Genomic DNA, 21,880 nt, shown 5'->3' on the forward strand with positions numbered 1-21,880 from the left:
GTGACAAAGTATTGGAAAAGCATGGACAAAAGAGAAGAAAATCATGCATATTTAGAATCATATAATTATTCAGACTTTGTTTATAGATGCATTAACAGTATTGCAGAAAACATACTGTTTGTAGCAGTTGTGCCTGGGAAAAGATATTTAGTGTATCTCTGTAAGTCACAAAATTACAAGCTCTGTAGTTGTGGGCATGCTTTTTTCTTTTTGACCTCTTGCTAACTGTCCTTAGTAAGGTGGAATATCTGCTACAGTCTCATATTCCACAAACAGTTCTTGGACATGTCAAACTCAGCTAAGATTAACTCCTCTTTGATGCTTACATGATACTAAACTATATTTCAGCTCCAGTTTCCTCTTGCAGCTCTCGTTTTCTTGGGCAATGATTACTTGCCTTGTTAGGGAAGACCTGAGAAATCTCTCACTAAAGGCTTTATTGAGACAGATCGTCAGCTTGCATAAATCAGACTAATTCCACCAACGCAATGAAGCTTCAAGGGTTTACACACCTGCAAAATCACACCAAGTTACTCTGTAGGGCCTGACATTCTAAGGATCTCTGTACTCAACTCTAGGATTTACCTAGACCTGGAAGTTGAAAGATTTGCTGGAGTAAAGCTGGACTGTTCCTCAGGAACAAGAACCCACATATATTTCCAATTAACCCATGGCTCATGTCTCTATTCAGAATGTTAAAAATAAATAAATTAAAGCCCCATAGTACAGTAAAATATGCGTAACTCTCTGAACTCTGTGTGACTGTTAAAACAATAACCTGATGTACTTGCTCCATCATTGCACTGGTAGTACATTTATATTGATTATGTATTACCAATGATTAATTTAAAAAGAAAACAACTTCTTTTTGCTGTAGTAGGAGTTTTTGAAGGAAAGGGTAGATCTAAGAGAAATAAGAAACACTGTTGGAAACTGATAACATTTTTACAGATGCCTGTTCTGCCATGTGTTCATGGGTGCTTCCCTCCATTTCATTTATCTTGAGCATGCAATTTATTCTCAGCTACTAGGTCTCATATGGTAGGACCAATCCTTGAAAAAACAAGCAGCACCTGTAAAGGAATTGAATAAATGTAGTTTGTTGAATTATTTTCCCTCAAAGCTCAAATCACTTTTTCTTCAGCCAGTCTCTTAGTACCCAGACTATTTCCTTTAATTCAGTCTTACCTAATAAAGTTTTAAGGATTGTTTTCAGGATGTGTTCCTTCAAGAAAGGAAAGCACATGTTATTTTCTTCCAACACAGTTATGGTAATATATGTTTGTGCTCTCAGTAAATTACTAAGCAGTGTTCTTGTGAAGGCCACCAGTTTAACATTACTCAAGAGCTCTGGGTCATAACTATTTGGCTAAAGTCCAAAAGTGACATTTTTGTGTACACATCCGCACACTCCACATTAGCAAAATATGCTCTAGACTATCGCTCCAGACTGCATACAAAAGCCAGAGGTGGGATCTAGTACCTGAGTCTTCAAGAACTTCCAGTTCAGTGTCCTGATGAACAGCGTCAGAAGCACTGCACCTGGAAAAAGTTCTATGATATAAAATCTTCTGCCTCTCAGCCTAGACGAGACTGCTCCTTCCAGCTAGGAAAAAAGAAGCAGCAAAGGTAACTACCCTCACCATCATATTTTTTGGGACTCCTCACATGACTCACAGGCCTATAGAGCACTATAAGATAAAGCCATTTTACTGGCTAAATCCTGTATCTCATGCCTGTGTTACACAGCCATAAAAAGTAACATTCAGTAATAGAAAAAATGGACAAAAACTATTCAGAGAAGAAAAGGCCTGAATTTATAACCAAACTTCAAACCTCCTGTGAAAACTTCCCATAAACTCAGGTGCAGATTTGTTTGTTTTCTCACACATCTCTGCAATGACTTTCTCACTGAGTCACATTTTTTCATTGAAGACTCAATGTGATAATGCAAGATAGACAGACTTAGTTGTTCATTACAGTGGTGTGTTTGGAAAGCAAGGTAGTGCTGATTCTATTTCCTAGCCGTACCTGCAGAATTACCACACCATGACTGACTGTCTGTAGTTTCTCCAGCTGACCTGTCCCTACCATCAGAGATGTAGTACCTCCATATCAGCAAGATTTTCATTCCACAGATGCTGAATTGGGTTATTCCAAAGAAATAACTTTCTAATTTCTCTTTGTTCCTTTCTCACTAATTTTAATGTCTGCTTAAAAATACAAAATATGGTTATTATCACTGGTGTAAACCATAATCTCACAATCCTCCAACAATGAAAAGATTTCATATTCCACTTAAGATAAAAATAGTCATCGCAGTCCCCATAATGAGATTTGTCAGTAACATGTACACACTTTACTGTCTTATCTTCTGCAGCAGTAGAACAATTACAGCATTAAGTGAGGGAGTTAAATAATTTTTATTTTCTTGTTTTATATTACAAACATAGAGCTGAAAAAAAGAAGACTGAAAATAGTGAAAGAACAGTTCATATTCATCCCTAAAATTTATTGTGCTTGGACTGTATTAGTAAATGCATTACTTGCTCATGTTCTTTCCACAGTTATGTTTTTGTGCTTGTGATAATATATAAAGAATCTTCATCACTTCAGTCCTACTTTTCTATGTGAGTCATATTTCCTCTGATATACTTGACAGTACAATTTTAAGTCCTATACGGTTATTTTTTAAGCTGAAGCGAACAGTGCTGTTTCACATGGATATTATTTTATTCACCAAGCTTTTATTTCATTCTTCATAGTTTTTAGTTTCAGGTAACCTTCCAAGTCCAGCAAAGTTATTCAACAGAACTTCAGGGCTGAGGTAGCTTAATGACAGATTGATCAGTTGAACAAGCAGCACAGTTGACACATATGTCTGAAAAAATTGTCAGGATTCATTAATAAAAAGGAGTAGATCATTTATAATACATCAGATACTGCCTGGCAGGAACAGAATGTGGGTTGGTTTGGTTGTTTTTTTAAATTATGTTTTTGGTGAAATTAGATAGTGAAAGCCAAGTGCTCCTCTCTCAAGCAGGATTTCATTTGGGTCAGTCTTTCCTTACTGTCAGTCTCATATTTATTTTACATGGATTCTTAATAAAATTGTGAATAAATCGTACCTAATGCATACCTGTAGAGTACAGTCTGGAGCAAAGTGAGCAAGAAATACAGCTAGTAATAGTGTCTTACTGTTAAATACATTTTGGAATGCATGAAAAATAAGAAGTCTGCAAAGCTTGTTTTCCAAACCTCAGATCACAAACAGCAGCTTGTAGTTGCTGTACATCAGTTGCACAAAGGATTACTTTAACTCAGAACACAAAGTCCATATTAGCTTGATGCTGTGTAAATGTAATAAGTTACTAGGCTATCGGGAGTTGTAGAGTGGAATAGTTCTGTTTTGGTGCTGCTGCTTCATCTGGTGTTAATAACTTCATCTCTCACTAGGACATCGGTAGGAACATTACATTCTCATCCAGCAGGTCAGGGAGGGCAGATTGTTAGAATATTATGTCTGCCTTACCTCTACATAAGAAAGGTGAAAATGCTATTGCAATTCTGCTCCTAAACTCTGCCAAATAAACAGAAACTTAAAATCACTGATGAGATGACCAAGGCTAACTTTTCTGTACACAACATGCTCACCTGAAATAGTTTACTTCTTTTTGCCTGCTGCTGTGAACAGCCAGGACTATAATACTGCCTTAATTAAGGCATTCCTAATTTCCAACTAGCAAAGAATTGCAGTAGCCAGAATTATGACCACTACTAAGTAATGATCTCTAGTTCCAGCATAAGAAGTAGGTAAAGTCCTTTTCAAACACATTCTCACCAGCCTGAATACTGAGGAAGATTGTACAGCTGCTAGTACTTGGCTTGAACACATCCTTTGAGTAATCCAAACTATAATTAGAATCCAAATATTATCTTCAAACCAGTATTAAATATTAATCTACCTCTAAGGTACTTCTTACTCATGCATCATGTAGTATCATGTAGGTCCCTATTTTAGTGTTTAAAAGTCTAATTCTGTGACTCAAGGCAGTAAAATAATAGATTACTATCACATAAATCTGACAACAAGAATAATAAAATAAAAACTAACTTGATGTAATTAATTTGAGAAATTAATGTAATTTGGAGCTTATAATATTCGTAGTTGATGAGAAAATCGTGGCATTCCAAGACATCATGAGCATGGAAGAGCTTCATGGATAAAGAATAAAATCTATTTCCTTCTCAGAATTAACATTAACGAAACAAGTTTCTGTTCTAGTGATTGGGATATACCAGTGGATATCTGTCTCATGTATTCATGAGACCTATCTGCATACTCTGATGGGCTAACCTCAGCTAACAGTCAAATTCCCACTTGGCTGCTAACTTTGCTCTTCAGCAGGAAACGAAGAAGAGAAAGCCTGTGGACTGAGATAAAGACAGTGGAATCACTTACCAGTTACTGTCTTGGGCAAAACAGATTCAATTTGGGCATAATTAGATTAAATTTATTTACAGTTGAAATAGATACATGTAAATAAAAACAAAAGGACAGGGATTAAAATAACACAACCTTGCCTCACCGTATTTCCCCAGTTCAAATTTCCTATTGTACTCCTGACATAAGCAATGGAAGATTATGGTCCATATGGGATCATTTTGCAGTGTCACTCCTTCATCTTCACACTTTATCTCTGCTCCAGCATGGGCTCTTCACAGACTGCATTTGCTTCAGAAAACATGCAACTGGTCCAGCATGGGGCTTCTCCACAGGCTGCAGTATGGATATCTGTTTCACCATGGAGCATCTCCATCTACTCGACTAAACTTGCTGTTGTCTCTTCTTTTTCACATTCTCTCTCCCTTTTCCCCCTTCTTTTCCTTTCCTTGCCATCTGTCTTCTGGTTTTTGTTCCTTCTTAAATACATATTCACAAAGGTATCACTAGTTTGATTGATGGGCTTAGTAATGTTCTACGGTGGCTCTTTTAGAGCCAGCTGGAATCATTGTGTCTGGCACAGGGCAGCCCTTGACCTCTTCCTGCAGAAGCCACCCCTGCAGCCTGTATATCCAGTAGACATACACTAACACGTGTATGTTTCTCTGTGCATTGCATTACATGCATTTCAAAGTGTACAAGCAAACTTGTTCCAATATTTGCAAGTTCAAAAGCAGAAAAAGGCGGGCCTTTTCCAAATATATTGTTCTTTTAAAAAATACTCTGGTAAATGGAACTAACTAGCTCCTAGAGTCTGTTATTTCTCTAGCGGCATTTGCTGGAGCTGTCACCAGGTGCTAGTGTATTAACTCCAGCCCTGGAATGGCTGCCTGAGTGAAGACTGACACTGTTTCATTCCCTGTGGAATGGTTTTCCCTCAGTCTGGAAATCTCCCTGCATTGGTATTGTGCACAATGAGGGGGTCCATACAGATGGGTTCTTTATGGGGATGGTAGCTGATGGTAGTGAGGAAATAAACACAACACACCCTCAGAAACAAATCTAGAATGTGAGCTGCTGTAGGATGGTTGCAGGGTCCGTGTGGGGGAGCAGCACCTTAATCTTACTTCTGCTCTTTCCAGCTGTGCCGAGGAAGTGGGCAGGTGGTAAAATAGCAGCAGATGTTGAATAAGGAGCTGAAGGATATGCACAACAAACAACATTGAAAGACAGATTTTTACCAGTTAATCAAGACATTAAACTTTCTGGGGTAGGTTTCAAAAATCTTATTTCAGCTTGTCTCCTCGATACCACTATCTCATGTTTCTGTTGTCCTTTCCTTTTACAGATTACCAGTTTTATAAACGGCCTAGGCTAGGAAACAATAAAAAGATTCTTTTCTCATTCTCACAAAACTTGCTATCATTCCTGCAAGTGGATCAATTTGAGATTTCTTTATATTGTCTAAAGCCACTTCTAACAATGGGGAATGCAGCTACATGCCCTTTTCCATCAGAATGACTATATTCTATCAGTATGTAGTTTCTATACAGAGTATGTTCATGAGGTATCAGATTAGAGCATTTATTTTATAGCTGAGGTTCATTCTTTACAATTGTGAAGCTGCTATTCTTCTATGAAAGGGTTTTTAGTTTCCAGGCCATGTTGCCTAAAACTAATCACTGCTGTCCTGATGGTTAAAGGAGAACTATGCCAGGGAAGCAGAGAGGAAGAATAATCTGAGAACCACTGGGAACATTCTTAAAAACATTTTTATATCATATGCACATATGTCAAAAACGTGTGAGGTAGGGGCTGAGGGATTTTTCAGTACTCTTTGTCAGCCTTGGCCAGTCCCTCCATCCCAAACCTACAGGAACAGAATTAAATTACTTATTACATTGCCCTGTATTTTTTCCATGTCTTTTCTGCAAGTATGTACATACACGACTATGGAGGAATTGTGTCTTTCTGTGTACAATGTTTATATGCATTCATGCACTGAATATCATTTCTTTAAGATCAGACAAAAATCAAGAACCTTATCCTCAAGGTTCCTATTATCCGTCCTGCAAAAAACATTACTGGAGATCAAAGGAGAACAGGAAATATTTGGCATATTTGTCAGACCATCTAAAGGACTAATGAAAAAGAAAATTATTATCCAACTGTCAAGAGGAATTATTTCTTAAATTTTTAAAGAGCATTTTATATTTTTCATGGTTTGATTTTAAAGTATGCTTTTAATAAGTAGCTTTAAGATTCCTTATTGTTTTAGAAATCTGGCTGCTTTTCACTGACATGTTTTATCTTTCTGCTGATATTTAGCTAGTGGCTAGGAGAGATTATTTTAGCTCGATTAAGACACAAAGTTAAATGCTGGAAATAAGACTTTGAGCCCCTGGCATTACAACTAGAAGAATCACTTCTCTAAATCACTAACTGCCTCTAAGTGGTTATTTTAGCTCCTTCACAGATACTCAGATTCACATATGGCATTAACTTTGCAATCCAAATCTAAATTCAAGATGATTATGTGAAGTATGATTAATTTTTAATGCAACAACAAAGCAGAAAACACAGGGAGAAAAAGTAGAGTATGTAGCCTGGCCTAACACTTTGAATTATCTTCTTTAAAAGAGAGAAGAATCTGGAAATGTTTGCAGTGGTAAAGAAATGCTTGTGATAGCATTTTTAGAACAACATGTCTTGTGGAAAGCGTAAGAAAAAAAGCAAAAGGCTTTTCTGCCTTTTATGTGTTGAGGGGTACTGATATCATGGTGGTATCAAGGTATATTTTAAAAGAGGTGTTCCTATAGCAAAGAGATATCTCCTTCACAATACATTTCTAAATGATTCTATGGCAGTAGTAGCAGCCAGCATAGTTTGGGCTGATACAACAAGAAAGAATTCTCAGACAGAACTAGGTCCAATCTGTTCGACAAACAGGGCAACTTTCTGTGCATAGAGGCTCTTCCTTATATCTGAAGTGATAGTATTTTTTTATGCAGCTTCTGCTTTAGACGTGAGAAAGCTTTTTTATCCCAAAACTTGTTCTGTTTTTCTATCCATTCTTTGGACTATGAAAACTGAATTACTTCTCTTTTCAAACTGCTACTTGTGAAAAAGTGAAGACTTTTTCTTTATCAGTGTGTATTTTACTATGTATTGTTTCTTCCTGCAAAAAATAATGCAATAGACTCTCTCTGGGTTTACAACTATAGAGTATTTATATATGTAGTAGTGTGTTAGACCTTGACCTCATTTACGCCAATCTAGATCCAAAACAAAATTTAGCTGAGATTTCAAAGAGAAAATATTTGAAGAAATATACAGAAATCCTCAAACAGACATTATTGTGGCATGTCTGGAATAGGCAAATATATGTGCTATTTCCCTTTGGAGGAATTAAAAATAGAAATAATGGAAATAACCACAAACTTCGGACTGGCACAGGCTGTGGTAGCTGAAATACTGCCAATGTACGGTGTACTTAGAGAGCAGTGGACCAGTAAATCCAACACCACATCTTATGTGCATGGAAAAAAAAAGAGAGAATAAGTAAATGTTCTTATGAGAATGAAGAAATGTTCAGTCCACTGGTATCAGGCAGCTTGTTTAGTCTTCCTGTAATTGCTTCCCTTGCATTTCATCCTTGGCTCAGTTTTGGGCTCTGATGCATTCATGTGAAGATGTAGGTGGAGCTTCCTTGGATTGGCTGGTGGGACCAGTCCTCCTCATGTTTCCCCCTGACCCACAGCCCCCAAAAATTGCAGAATGTATTGATTTACTTCTGTGTATCTTCTTGTGAAGTGTAAGACAAATTCATGGATGTGTTGTGGAAAGGGTACACAAAAGGCTAGATTTAGAGTGTGTGAACAAGAATACATATAAGCACCTCATCAAGGTCAGGTCCATGCCATGCTCATGGTGCAGCATAGGTAGACTGCATTAATTCATAGGACAGAGATTGATTAGGGAACAAGTGTTTCAGAAAGGATTTATTTCTTTCTTATGACATCCATTGGTACCTTATCAAGACAATGACTATAGAACTACAAGTCTTTTAGTCGTCTTTTCAAGGTGCTGCAGTATGGGTTGCCCATCCAGTTGTAGATTTGAGCCTGAGGAGGCTGAGGGGAGACCTCATTGTTGTCTGTGGTTTCCTGACAAGGGGGAGCAAAGGGGCAGGCACCGATCTCCTCTCTTTAATGACCAGGGCCCAAGAGAATGGCACGAAGCTGTCACAGGGGAGGTTAGGCTGGATATAAGGAAGAGGTTGTTTACTAACAGGGTAGTCGGGCACTGGAACAGGCTCCCCAGGGAACTGGTCACAACATCAAGTTTGACTGAATTTAAGAAGCATCTGGTTGATGCACTCAGTCCCATGCTCTGACTTGGCTGGTCCTATGTGGAACCAGGAGTTGGACTCCATGATCCTTATAGGTCCCTTCCAACTCAGAAGATTCTATGATTCTATGATCTGTACTTTCATAAAGTTATATTGTGGAGGCAGGAAATAGTTTTAGAAATTTTACATTATCAGGTACATCAGATCTTTCCTCTAAGTCTATGAATAAATACAAAATAAATTAAGACAAACAGAATTTTGAGCCATTTTTACCTCCTTTATTTAAATTTTCAAAGAATATGCTGTGCTCACACTTTCAGCTTTCTTTGCACATCTGAGCTTTATCTGAAAGTACCAAGTTTGTATATGGAAAGAATTCTCCATAGGTGCATCAGCCAAGCCAAAATGAGACTTCCAGCCTATATTGAAAAGGGATGTGTGCCCATTTGAATACAATCAACAGCCTCCTAATGTCTCTGCCATACATGTGAGCTTGCATCATCATTTCAAACAGTCCCACATATATTTTGTTCTCATTCCTGAGTGTGAACATGAACAGGCTTCAAATCAAACTAAAAAGACACTTCCTGGAAGCCAACCAGATGAAGAAAACATGAAATCTAGCATGTTGAAGCAACCTAAAGAAAAAAAAAAGTTATGTTGTAAAAGAAATTTTTTATCTCCTGATTGTTCCAGAGCAAAGTCAGCTCATTAAGGTTAAATATACATTTCTGGGACAGTCTTAATCTCTTTGGTTCCTGCAATAATTTTGCCTCAGTTCTCTTATCCTATAAACATAGAATCCACCCTATTTGCCTTTATTCTTGGAAACAAGATTTGCATCCATTTATTTACATGCTTATGTAGCATATCTATTTTTACTGCCAACAGAGACTGAGTAGAAATAAATTGGGTTATGAATAGAAGACAAAGAAAGATGGGTAGACAGACTCCAGTATTAAACCTTACATATTGCTGATTAGCCCTATAATGAGCAAGAACTATTCTATGAATGCCTTTTAGTATTATCCTCTTTATTTCTAAACAAACAAACAAACAAACAATCAAATTCTAAAATTTCTTAATTTCCACCAATAAAAAGTTGAGAATTTTGAAATGTGGACCAAGTCAATTAATGTATTTTATTTTTTGAACCTTTCTGTGTCAGTCTGTACACTACCAATGACTTTTTGTGACAAAGAGAGTTCTGTTTCAGAGCTCTTCTGTTCTAGAAAAATTTTGAAATACAAAAGCTATGGGAAATAAGGCCAATTATATTTTTCCCAAAACACAGTGTCAGAACCAACAAAAAAACCCCAACAATAAATAAAACCTATAGATAATTCTTAAGAGTCTTTACAGTTTTTGTTTGGTTTGGGGTTTTGTGTGTAACTGCTAACCAGTTACTATTAGCATCCTTTTTGGAATATACTATCTTATAAAGTTATTGTCATGACATTGAATGAAAAATAATAGAATTGCAAAATAGTACCTACAAGATATGTGACGGAGATAGTTAGATACTTTAGTTTTATATTATATGCTACGTAAACATGTAAATAAACCTGATCTGTACTATTAAAGTGAATCCATGTGACAAGAACAAGTTCACAAAGCATTAAGGTATTGCAAATGCCTGTTTTACAGCTGAAACCTTTCTAGGATGTGTGTGATTGGAATATAGATAACATCACAACAGTTAGAAACCTGGAAGCAATGAAAACATTTTTTGTTGTGATGATAATTGCACATTGGAACCAGTTGCCCAGAAAGGCTGTCCAACCTCCATTTTTGGAGGGTTGCCCTGAACAGTGTGGTCTAAATTCAATATTGATATTACTATGAACAGCAGGTTAGACAAGAGATCCCCTGAGGTCCTTTCCCATCTGAATTATTGTGCAATTTTAAGTCACAGGAAATGGATAATGCTAGGAAGTCATAGGTAAAATTTGGTGTATAAAACTAAAATTGAGAACATTTTTCTATGTTTTATAATGCAGGACAAATTTGGGCTGTCCAGTAATGAAATCAAATAGTTGAAGTATGTTTTCTTTCTAAACAGCTGACAAAGAAACTTAATTTGAAGAATTTTGAAGGAGGTTATTTCACTTGAAATTCATGTGATGTGTGAGTCTATCTTGAAATCATTTTTTCCCCTAATCATTTTTATGACACAGAGTACTCACCTTCATATTAAATACCAGAAGCAGATAATCCAGTAATCTTTTAGCCACCAAGGACAACTCTTTCCCAAAATCCTAAGTGTTATTAGGGAAAATGCATTGCTATTAATTTAAAATAATAAGAAAAAAATATACTTTGCCAAATAAAACATATATTAAGAGCTTGCCTTATGCTACTTGCTGCTTTCAGGTGGCCATGACTTTAAAAGGGATGTGCAAAGATTCTAGAGGTGTCCAGTATTGAGAGACCTTAAGAGACAAAAAAAAAGGAAGACTTTTGTTGTATGGCCTTAAGGCCACTTAAAAATTATTAAAGGACACTAGTAGTGGCAAAAGAAAACAAATAGCAAATCAGACAGAGATAACAAATACAAGCTAAGAAACTAAAAATTGAGCAGCATTATATATGCTTTGGGAATTACTGGTGAAAAAACTATGCATGAAAATCTTTCCTCAAAGTACTTTTTTTGTTTAAATAAATGCATTTTCAGCCAGGAAAAAAAAAATCAGATCCTTCCTTTCTCCTATTGGTGAAGATAAAAATATGAGAATTGATGAACCACTCAACAATTTAATGGTGTTACAGTAGACAATCAGGTGTAGAAAAATATGAATGGAAAAGAGGAAATATTAAAAAAGAACAATTGACACTTAATGATACCCTTCTTTCTCATTTGATATTCAGCTACAATCATTCCTTTGAAAAATTCAGACAGCAGCCTGGCTGTGTTAAGAAATGAGTAATTATTTCAGGGGACAATAAATGAGTCTGTCAGTTTACCTAGAAAAATTAAAAAACCCTCCAAAAAAACTCCTACAAAACCCCACACTTAGAAAGATAAACCAAATAAAAACCCCATAGAAAAAACAGAAGGGAGGAAAAAAAGAGAAGAGAAATTGAAGAGATGGCTGTATTGTCAGTCTTACTTTATAATATCAAACAGTTGTCTATATCTCCCATAGCCACTTCAGTTGTGTTGTAAGTGACCAGTTACAATGGGCCTAGAAGTGTAACAGCAGCCTTGTGACACCACAGTCCTGGGACAGTGATTGTTTGTTTCTGACAAACAGAAGACTGCAAAACCATGTTATTACCAGGAGAAAACTTTTTTTCTTATTAGAGGATAAGAGCACATACCTGTATGCAAACTACAGCAGATTTTTAAAATTCACACAAGAGTAGAATCTGCCAAAGACAGGACTGGAAAGTAAAGTGGAAAAAGTATTAAAACAAAAAAAATAGTCTACCTTTATTTGCTTGTATGGTCTACATAGGGCAAACAACAAACCACAGATGTCAGGAAATTCAGGTACCATGGTAGCTTTCAATGTGCTATGGTGCCCTTGCCTGTGGGGTGGCAGCTTGGGGCTGGTACACAGTGTGAGGTGTAGCTCCCTGGGCTCTGTCTGATGCTCACCATCCCCAGCACTGCCCCAGCACACAGGGGAAAGTGCACCACTGTTGATCCATGACCTGTTATTTCCTCTCAGGTGTGACCTTTTCCATCTTAGATTGCTACTGTGATAGACCCCAATTAGCCTCCATATTTCAAGGTTGCATTTTGCTCAAACGTATGTCAGGAAAGTCAGTCCGTACCTATTAAGTGAAAGAGAATCAGTTGCCTAAGGCATTTTCAGATAAGTTTTCAGTGTTTATTTCCTGTCTCAGAATGACTTAATTTCTTAACTGATGGAGTAGATGCAATTCAATTATGGAGTGAAACAAAATTACTTCATTGAAAATGTGCATTTTCACTTCCAAGGTAAAACAAAACATCATAAAACACTCCTTTTAACTTATTAAAGTCTTTGAGGTAATCTGTTCTCTGACTTGCAAATACTTGAGATCATTGTTTCCAGATAAGCTTAATTTGTTACATTTTGATATGCATTGCTGTTGTGTGTATGCTGCATTAGGTCAGTGCTTACATACCTGCTAGATGCAACAGAATGATTGGCAAATTTGAACTGAATATATAACCAAAGATTCAGCTTTGTCTGAAACTAAGACTGTTGTGAGATACTACGCATCAATACAATTAAGATGCCGCAAGATTCTGAGGTAGCATTATGTTAAAAAGATATTAAAATTTATCTGACAATTTGTAAGCAGCTACGTATGCTCTCATTGTAAGGATTTTCAGGATGTTCTTCTACACTGGAATACACTGTTGTCATTATATCCCAGAAAGACTATTGGTACATATATCTAAATATCCAATTAGACACTTCTGCTATAGGCCACCTCTCCAGGAAGAACAAGCAGATCAGACACCTTACAGACACATAGAAGTAGATTCAAGTTTGCAGACCTTGATCTTCATGGGTGTCTTCACCTGTTATCTGCTGGAGCGACAACACAGCACGACAAAGGGAGCCCAAGCATGTTACTTGGTATTCAAGGATGACCTCCTTCAAGCAGTACATCCAAATGAGCAGGAGTTCAGGCAAAACAAGAAGAGGTTTGTGTAGATGAAGAAAGAGCTCCTACTCAAACAATGTCTAAATATCCAGAGATGCCATTTGGTAAGCTAAAACCCAAATGGAATTTAATCTGCCCAAGAACATAAAAGGCAACAAAAAGGGGTTCTGTAAGTACACAAGCAAGAAATGGAAGAGAAAGGTAAATGTGGGTCCATTCAACAAGACTGTGAATGTGGTTATGGAAGACATGGAAAACACTGAGGTATGGAACACTTTCTTTGCTGCAGTCTTTAGTGGTAAGACTGGCCTTCAGGAATCCCAGGTCCCAGAGAATGGGAGAAAGGCTGTAGCAAGGAATACGTACCCTTGATGGCAGAGGATCAGATCAATAATGGGTCCAGTCATGTTTACCATCTTCATTAATAATGTGGATGATGGGGCAATGTGTTCCCTCAGCAAATTTGTGGATGACATAAACCTGAGAGAAGTGGCTGATACACCAAATGGTCATGATGCCATCCAGAGGAATCTTGACAGGCTGGAGAAATGGGCTGACAGGAACTTTGTGAAGTTCAACAAGGGAAAGTGCAGAGTCCTGCAGCTGGGTAGAAAAAAAGCGTGGTCACCAATACATGCTGGGGCCACCCAGCTGGAAAGCAGATTTGCACCTGAAAAGTGCTTGAAGGTACCCTGTAGGAGAGGAAGTTGAACGTGAACCATTGATATGTTCTTGCTGCAAAGAAACTAATGGTATCCAGTGATATATTAAACAACAAATTGCACAGCACATCAAGGGGGATGATTACTGAGCACTGTCGGGACCCACCTGGAGTGTTGTGTTCAGTTGTGGCCTCCTCAGTACAAGAAAGACATAGATATACTGGAGGGATTCCAACAAAAGGACACAAACGTGATTAAGGGACTGAAGGATCTCTGCTATGAGGAAATACTGAAAGATCTGTGACTGTTTCACCTCAAGAAGTTTCGGCCAGATCTTACTAGTGCGTATAAATACCTGAAGGAAATGAATTGGAGCCTGGCTTCTTCAGTGGTGCCCAATGACAAGACAAGGGCACAAACTAAACACAGGAGGTTTCCTCTGAACATGAGGAAACACTTCTCCATTGTGAGAGTGACTGAGCACTGACATAGGTTATCCAGAGAGATTTTGGAGTGTCCACCTTTGGAGATACTCAAAAGCTGCCTGGACATGGTTGTGGGCAACTGGCTCTAGGTGGTCCTACTTTGGCAAAACAGTTGGACCAGATGACCTCTGGAGATCCCTTCCAATCTTAGTCATTTGCTGATACTGTAATACTAAAGTTTTCCCCAGGTATCTGCAAAACTGCCGTATGGAATCAACAGGGGATTTTGGAGCTGTAAATCTTCCCTCATCCCTTTGTGGCACTTGATAGAGTTAGTTAATCAATAGTTTAATAGATTTTACAGACAGAGGGGATCGTTATGATCATATAGGCTCACAACATGGACTGTAGAAAGTCACAAATTTCTTTATCAAAACTATAAATACAGGATACATTTTGGAAAAAAATTCTGTTTTCACTTAGAGACTGGAAGTGATGAAAACACCATCATTTGCCCAAGTAGACTCTTTCAATACGTAATTACCCACATTTTTAAAAACCTGTGACGTAGTCTAGATTTACCCTTCTGTTATTGTGTTTCTCATGACAATTTCTGCTAGAAATTTCTACACTTAGTGGACATGGTCATAAAGAAGGATGAATTATTTCTAGATATCTTGGATTTAACATCTTTCAACAGTAACTGTAAGAGTCCTTTCAAGATCACATGTACAGGTCTAATCATGTGAATAACTCTTTCTTTGAGACATCACATTTTTTAACTAGCATTGCTGAACTCAATATATCAGAGCAAATATTTTGTCAATGGTCTTTCTGACAGAGTATAGCTTCATATCCTGAACCATAAAAGATTTCATAATCAAGGACCATGTTCACTCTCTTAGCTATATACTGTGCCCAGAGTTCCCATGCAGTTGTTCATATGTTAATACACCATTGGAACATCCTAGCAAGAACACAATGCTCCATCTTACAAATCTGATGTACATCCTTTACTCCTAAGCAGATAACCCTCCTGGATCAACTGTGCTTCCATAGTGCTCCATACCTGTCCCAAAACTCACACAGCCCACAAAATGTTACTTTATGCCCCCAAAATATTTTTTTCTTTCTCACACATAAGCTGTAATTCAAGTCCCCTGGAGCACTTCTGTTACCTTCCAGGTGATTTAAATGTCAAGGACAGGAGGTACAGATCCTTTGAGAGAACATACTAGTAACTGAGCTATGCTTCTTGTCTCTGCAAACACCGGTTCAGTGACTCAAGTCTTCATAGGCAGTGAGGTTTGCTTAAAGCCTGTCTCTGAAACTTATTATTGAACTGCTTGCCAACCAAAACTGATCATTCTCTTCAGCTGCTGAGTGACCCAGACACTGGGACTTGTAATTGGCACCTGGGCTCAGCTGCCTGTACAAGTTGCACCAGTGTGCAGCCCAAACCATATTTAGAGCCTGTCCAGGGCTTGCCAACAGGGTTTCACATATATTCTTTTTCCCTCTGTAGGTTTGGCCTTCATTGCACAAGTGTAGAAAAGAATCAGTTGTAACAGAAGGCAAAAAATGTAATATATGTTTGTCTGCACCTGGTGTGGCTTACTGCCTCAAACAATGACAAAAAAAACAGTGAAGGATGGAGTACATAAAAATTTTTCACCTATTGCTCTGAAATGTGGTTTGGCTTCCCCAAAGAGATTGTGGAGGTTCCACCAATCTGAATGCCTGTTGTGGTTTTGCCTCAGCTGAGAGTCAAGCACCACACAGTCACTTGTTCTTTAAAAGCAAGTGGGGGGGGGGGGGAGTTGAGGAGTGGGGCAGGGGGGCTGGGGAAAGGGAAGAGAAAGAGAAAAAACCCCGAAACCAAGGAATCAAAACCTTGTGGGTTGGGATAAGGATAGTTTACTAGAATAGCAGAAAGATAGATATAACAATAACAGGACTTTATAGTAAAAAATATATGAAACTGGTGACACATGGTGCATTTTCTCACCTAACCACCCAACTCATTCTGTACAGCCCAGAGCAGCCCCCAAATAATGGATATTCCCCAAAACCGCATGTTTTGGAGCTGCCTGCTCCTTCCCCCACAATCCCCCCTTTTATGCTGAGCATGACGTAATTGACATGGAATACCCACTTTGCCCAGTTTAGGGTCACCTGTCCTGGCTGTGTCCCCTCCCTTCTCGTTAGTAGGGAAATACGAACAACTGAAAAGTTCTTGATTGCAGGGCAGTAACTACAAAAATCCCTGTGTTATCAGCACTGCTCTCATCCTAACTCCCAAACATGGCATTGCATCCTCTATTAGAAAAGAAATTAACTCCATCCTAGCTGAAACTAGGAGAATATCATATTATTAACTTTGAACTAGAGTCCAAGCTTGTAGTGGCAATTGATAATTACCTCATTGATAACTCAATGCAGAAAAGACTGGACCATGAAAGTTACTGACACGGTACCTCATTAGGCTCCTATCATACAGGAAAAATATAATAGTACTTTCTATACATGTTGATCTCTTAAAAAACTCTTGGGTTTTGAATAGTTATTAGTCTTTTCATTTGTCCTTGAACAAAATACTAGATCATATGCTACAGAAGTAGGCTGAAGTCCACAGTGGTATCAACTTGGATGTTTGGTATTAAATGCTAAGAACAAGGTGGTAGGTGGGAAGGCAGGACGAAAAAAGATACTATCCTTCATTAATTGGCACTTTTTTTTTTCCTCTTTGGATGGGATTTTTTAGAAGCAAATTACACTTCTACATAATGCAAAGGAGCTTTTGTGACATTAATATTTACTACAAGGTAGGATTTTATTCTATAATATTTAATAAAAAATATTTCCTATAGTTACTCTAAAACCCGAACTAGCAGTCTTTCATATGAGTTTTAGAGGCAAGTTTTATATAATGTCCAGTCTCATATCTACAGTTTTGGCAGACCCGCTGCACAAGTTTCTAAAATCAGAACATTTGAGGTACTGCTGATGAAATTATGTCTACTTCACAGAATCATATTTTCTGTACTAGTAAAAGGCCTCAGAACAGAGATTCCCTGCAAAAATAAGAGACAGAAAGAATCAAAACACAATTCTACAAAGTTAAGTTTTTTCTGAGGTGAGTCACTCTTTCCCCATTGAGGAAAGCTTAAGGTTGAAAATAGAAAAAACTGTTAAAGCAGTCAAGGTTTGTGCCTATACCAAGCTCATCTGTGTGTGTAATTAATTATCAGTTGCCCAGGCAATTCAAATGGAAAGGATCCTACCAGAAGCCTGAAAACACCATTCAAGTGTATGAAACACAAAGATCCTTTGTCCTGTGCTTTTTGGCAGTGTTTCCAACACTTTTTGGAAGCCAAATATTAAATATTTCATTTAAAAATAAACTGTGTATGTGCTAATTCAGCTGTATTAAGTTTTCAGAACTCAGTAGATGTCTTGTAGACAAACACCCAGTACCCTTTTCTTTAGGTCTTTAGACATCTCCATATGAAGTAGTGTTTATAGGAAGCAGTTGTTTTATGTTTTCCTCCAGCTTATCTGAGAAGAGTAAAAAAGCTGTAAACAACCTAATCCTGCAGTAATATTTTCTGACTTTTTAAGTTATTAGAAGCTTATATAAAAGTGTATTCAGGGTTAGGGATATTTTTTTTTAAACCTTTATTTCAACATTGCAGAGTGTATGTGAGTTAGGCATAGGGAGGTTGAGAATAATGAAAGTGGCATATGTGTACTGTAAGCCTTTATGTAAATGTTCACTACTACCACATACAATTTTTATGTGCTGCCTAACATACTCAGTGTGGGTATTCTCACCATGGCCTCCTTTTGCAATAGCAGGGTAATGCTGCGCAATGATCTGGCAAACATTCCATCCATGCACATAGAAAGAGAGAGGGGTGACAGCGCGGCCAGTTTGGCTTGGTAACAGCAGCCTTCTGTAAAGCCTTTCAGGAGGCAGGCAACGTTCAGAAGAGGGATTGGGCTTTTCAAGCCATCAATATCACATTATACTCTAACCTCAGATCCCTGAAATATGCAGCCACGTATTACTTTTATGTGGAATGTATAACTTGTGGTAGCATGAAATTATGCAAGTGCAGGCAGTGTTTACATTTATCTGTATAGCTTTAGGACATCCACAGTATTTCAAGGTAAACAAAACAAACCCATTTATTTTTCTCTGCCAGAATGCATTTCCCCTCTTTCTAAACTTGATGGGGAGTAACTGAATGTATTTATTACATTTACTTGAAAAAAATTGCGAACCCAGTTAAAAAGCAAGGAAAAAAATTTAACCAGCGGCATCTATTCATTTGAGTACTATCATTTCCTTGCAGTTTGTCATTCAAACCGTATCTCCCTACTGTTCAGGCTGTCACACCTCTGTGTATCTGGTGATTGATGTAATCATTGTGTAATCAATGGGGTCTCCCTGGCAATTATCTAACCCTCTAGAGCACTTTTTAGGATTGTGTTGTGAAGTAGTTTAACTGTTCCTCTTTCCAAATGATGCTTAAAATCCCCCATTGTATCTCTGAGAACTGACAACACCTACTTCCGGTCCTGGCTGCAATTTCCCAATCTCAGCCAAGATTTATAAATTAAGACAACTTTTTAACCCTTTTTCATTGCACTCCAGAAGCCCAAATCATCCCTGATTCTTGTGGTGTAAAAAAATAAAACATATCTTCTGTCAGCTTTACCACAGAGAAACCTCATTTACATATTGTGGTCCGTGCAAGAGTGATGATTCTTTCCAGCTCTTTTTTATAGCAGATAAAGATGAGTAATATATATGTTTTTAAAGTTCAACTACACACCACTTTACCTTGTTGTCTTTCTTTCCTGTGACTTACAATCTTTATCCAAAGAAAGAATGTAGGTAATTTATGTTGTGGGTTAACCCTGATTGGCAACTAAGCACAACCAAACAGTAAAAAATTTAAAATCCCCATTTATTGTATCTTTGAAGGTTCCCTGGCCAGGAAAAGATACTGTCTCAGGTATGTGCTATCCAGAGGGACACATTACAAAATGCACAAATATTTTTAACAGTAGACATGAGCAAAGTCCTCCTGTTTATGTATCACTAGATGCCATCGTCAGTTAAATTATGTATTTGCAAAATTAGTCCACGTCTGCGCCAAAGCCAGTGGTAGCAGTTTCCAAACTCTCAAAGCCCAAAGCAGAACTTCTGCTAATCTAAAATTCTATTGTGAATTTGGTTAAAGTGCAAATCTCCATTCTTTCAAACAAAATGTCTGGTGGTTTTGTGTTGAAGCAGTATCCTTCTTCAAATTTTGTAAGATCAATTTTTTTTTTCTCACCATTTCTTTACCTAGGTGCCATATTGGACTGGGATTTAAAATTTTAATTTGCTTTTATCAGGTAAGATGAACTGATCTGAGAAATTGGTTTACTTGGAGAGATAATTATGAATGCTATCTCACTTCAGGTCTAGAAGATTCATTAAGCTATCTCACATTAGTAAGAAGGAGCAGATTTATTGCAGTGGCATCACACTCACTGACTTTGTGTGCAATACTACCAGCGAGATGATGCACTGAATCTTTCCACAGTCCTTCATGTCATGAAAAAACACACTGTTAGTGAGAGTCAAATGCCATCAAGTCCATTTCATTCTGTTTAATACCATTATTCTTCTGCAGAAATATATCTTGGCCACTGTGTATATTAATTTAGTCTACTGTGAGTTATGTAAGTAAGGTCTGTATTATGATGACTTCTCAAAGCTTTGGGCGGATTGAAGGGACCACAGTATAGCAGTCCTGACCTGAACATACAAATCATATAAAGAATTATGTGAGGAACTATGACTACCGTAGCTATGTTGTCCAAATCAAAAAACATTCTTCACTTTAGGTGCTTTTTATTGATTTGATCTTTTAGAATTTATAAATTTATTTACCTGAACTTATCACTGTACTTAAAATAAACAGCAAAATTAACTTTTCTCTATCTTTGTCCATTATCTTAATTTCATTACCTGCTATTCTGTTATTCCTTGTATCATCTGTTTTCTTGAAGACTTTTAAATTGCTACTTTCTTAGCCTAATAGAAGATTTCAAGCAATGGAAAATTCATTAGGGCCAGATATGTGGGTTGTAATAGGAAAGCTACTTAAACAGCAGACTGAAATTCCTGACTGCTGTTCTCAAGAGACTTCATGCCCCCCAATCGTTTTCATTTCAGATGCAAATAATGTGTCACAGGGTTCCTTGTGCTATACTGTACTGACTTTTTCCCTCTATTTAAAACATACTTATTGCTTTATCATTGTTGATCCATACTTACCAAGTAATCTAGGTCTTGGTCTGAGAATATTCCATTAACAGAAAAAAATAAATTAAAAGCATGTCACCCAAATCATGGCTCATTTAGTGCCCAACCCAATGAGCTTTGTTAGTATCTTCCAGTTAGTCAAGAAGACGCACCAAAAAAAAGCCTATGAATGAACTGTCGAAGTACCTATGGTACCTGTGGCAATACCCCCAGACTTTCTCCACCATTAAGTTTTAGACTTCAGTTGCTGAAACATTTCATGCCAAGCCTGGAAAGACTCCTCTGAAGATTTTGTGGACTTCTGACTATGAAATTATACCTACAGTTTTAAAGCAGACAGTGCCCAAGAATAGGTCTTACCAAACTGTTAAGGCAGCCCTTGTTTTGCTTTGATCATTTGACATTTTACATCTTTTTGTGGACCTGCCCCATAAAGACACATGTACAATATCTCAAAGCTTAATTACTTGCACTTTTAAACATGATCATAAATGTGGTGTCAATCCATACATGTCTGGCTTTCAAATATGGTGTCATCTTAAGCCTTTGCTGTTCTAACTCTCTAATCAACACATGGTATACTCCGATCAGGAAGTGTTATAATGAGAAAATAGGGCCAAGCAGATTTTTTTTTTTCTTTTTTTCCCTTTTTCCCTTTTTAATTTTTTTTTCCTAGGACCACATTCTGATTTGCAATTCCTTATATAAAAGAATTTTACAATACTAGAAAGCAAGTAAAATATAACTAGTGTATGAATTATTTAGATAATTTACAGTATTCTCATGAAGAGAAAAGAAAGTTGTTTCTTTTCTATTTTTATAGGGACAGCTGATTAACTCTAATTACCTATGATTACACTGAGTGCTACGAGCAGGAGGTACGCATTTTTATTTTTCATAAACATCAACTGTGGATAAATTCAGTGCAGAGTCAAGCAACCTCTTCTACCTTCTCTCTATTTCCATTCCCAAACAGACTACCTTTGGGACTACCACGTTTGGAAGCAAAGACTTTTGAAACAGCAATGAACAGCAGTGTAACACTGTAATAGAGAAAAGATTCAAAAG

At 37.3% G+C, this 21,880-nt stretch overlaps 1 long non-coding RNA gene across 1 annotated transcript; it reads left to right on the plus strand.

Moving 5' to 3' along the window:
- Window positions 1-1,582: 1,582 nt before the first annotated feature.
- Window positions 1,583-21,690, plus strand: LOC311204142. Its single transcript, XR_014618004.1, has 3 exons — window positions 1,583-1,629; window positions 19,851-19,896; window positions 21,636-21,690. It is a non-coding gene; the product is annotated as an uncharacterized lncRNA (long non-coding RNA).
- The last annotated feature ends 190 nt before the right edge of the window (window positions 21,691-21,880 follow it).

The sequence above is a fragment of the Gallinula chloropus genome (assembly GCF_964237585.1).
Source record: "Gallinula chloropus genome assembly, chromosome: Z".
NCBI classification, from domain to species: Eukaryota; Metazoa; Chordata; class Aves; order Gruiformes; family Rallidae; genus Gallinula; species Gallinula chloropus.